Source organism: Coenobita brevimanus, chromosome 32 (assembly GCF_032717465.1).
Source record: "Coenobita brevimanus isolate Jiangsu-jjx chromosome 32, ASM3271746v2, whole genome shotgun sequence".
Classification (NCBI taxonomy): domain Eukaryota; kingdom Metazoa; phylum Arthropoda; class Malacostraca; order Decapoda; family Coenobitidae; genus Coenobita; species Coenobita brevimanus.
The window spans coordinates 11,778,640-11,780,111 of NC_136985.1; positions in this window are offsets into that span (position 1 = coordinate 11,778,640).

The window sequence follows — 1,472 nt, forward strand, 5'->3', positions numbered from 1 at the left end:
CTTTGCAAGCATTCACCAGGAGGGATATTCCTCTACTGTTGCCACAGTTTGAGCAGTCTCATTTCTTCTTGTTGATGATTACAATATCAGAAGTAAGCCATTCAGATGGAATTCATTCTGATTCCAGATAGTCAGCATGAGATTATCGCAGCACTAGTGGAGTGACTGGTCACCCACTTTGATAAGTTCAGATGGTATACCATAAGTGCCTGGACTATTGTTATTTTTAGAGATCGAAGGGCCTGAACAATTTCTGCAAGAGTAGGAGGGACACTGAGATCTGCTGCTTGAGGAGCACTTGGGATGTTATCAAGGATATCCCACCTGTGAGCAGCCACCTTGTCGTGGTGGGGGGGCTTGCATGTCTCTGTGATCCCACAAGCCTGCCCGTGGATGTAACAACATCCGGCAGGGTCTCCCATGCGGGTAGGGTTGTGGGTGAGGGGTCTGACTAAGCGCTGCCCGAAACGTAGGTTACCCGTATGGGTCATCGGTGCCGCCCTCCAGAGGGATCGCCTTGGTGCTGTCCTGAGTTGGTTGGTTGGGTGTCTGGGCTGGGGGGTGCTGGGGAAGGGGGTCTTTGCACTGGTGGGAGCAAACTTTCGCATCATGAGGTGTCCTTTTGGGGACACCCTCTGGGGACGAGGTACCCCTCTCCAATCAGACCGCGCTCGGTCCCCTCACTCCGTGGTAGGCGGTTTCCCTTGGCTCCTGGTGCCATTTTTTTTTTTTCACTGATGTGTGGATACACAGAACATTTCTTTACCCACTCGTGTGGTCGGTGACCAGCCGTACGAGTCGGTATCAACTGGTCACCCTCTGGCTGACGACCCTGTACCCTCCGGGTCGTCTGCCAAAACTGTGAATCACGATGCCTTTTCTATGGAGCTGTTATCTGGTGTTTTTGTAAATCACTCTTACACAAAATACATAGTCATCAAAATGGATAATGGTACTTCCTTCCGGAACCTGAATTGTTTTCAGATTCACAGTGGTCTAGTTACAGCATGTGGATTTACCCCCAAGGTCTCTTTGCAGGGCGATGGCTCTCTATTGTTAGAAGTCAGGAATGGAGAGGAGAGTTCACGCATCCAGTCTCTAACTGTGGTCGCCGGTTATCCTGTATCTGCCTCTCGTCATTTGGTCCTGAACCAGTCCCGAGGGGTTGTGTATTCACGTGACTTGATCTCATATTCTGATTCTTCCTTCTTAGAGGGGCTGGCTCCTCACGGAGTTGTAGCAGTACAAAGAATAATGAAGAAAGTTGATGGGATTTTAACCCCCACGCCCACTCTTATCTTCACATTTGATCGTCTTACTTTGCCAGAGGTCATCACCGCTGCATGGTAGAAGCTTAAGGTTAAACCTTATGTTCCCCGACCTAGAAGATGCTATTATTATCAAAGGTTTGGTCATGTTCGCCGTTCTTGCAGGCGGGAAGCGTCTGGCCTTCCTGAGGTCTGTGGAAATTG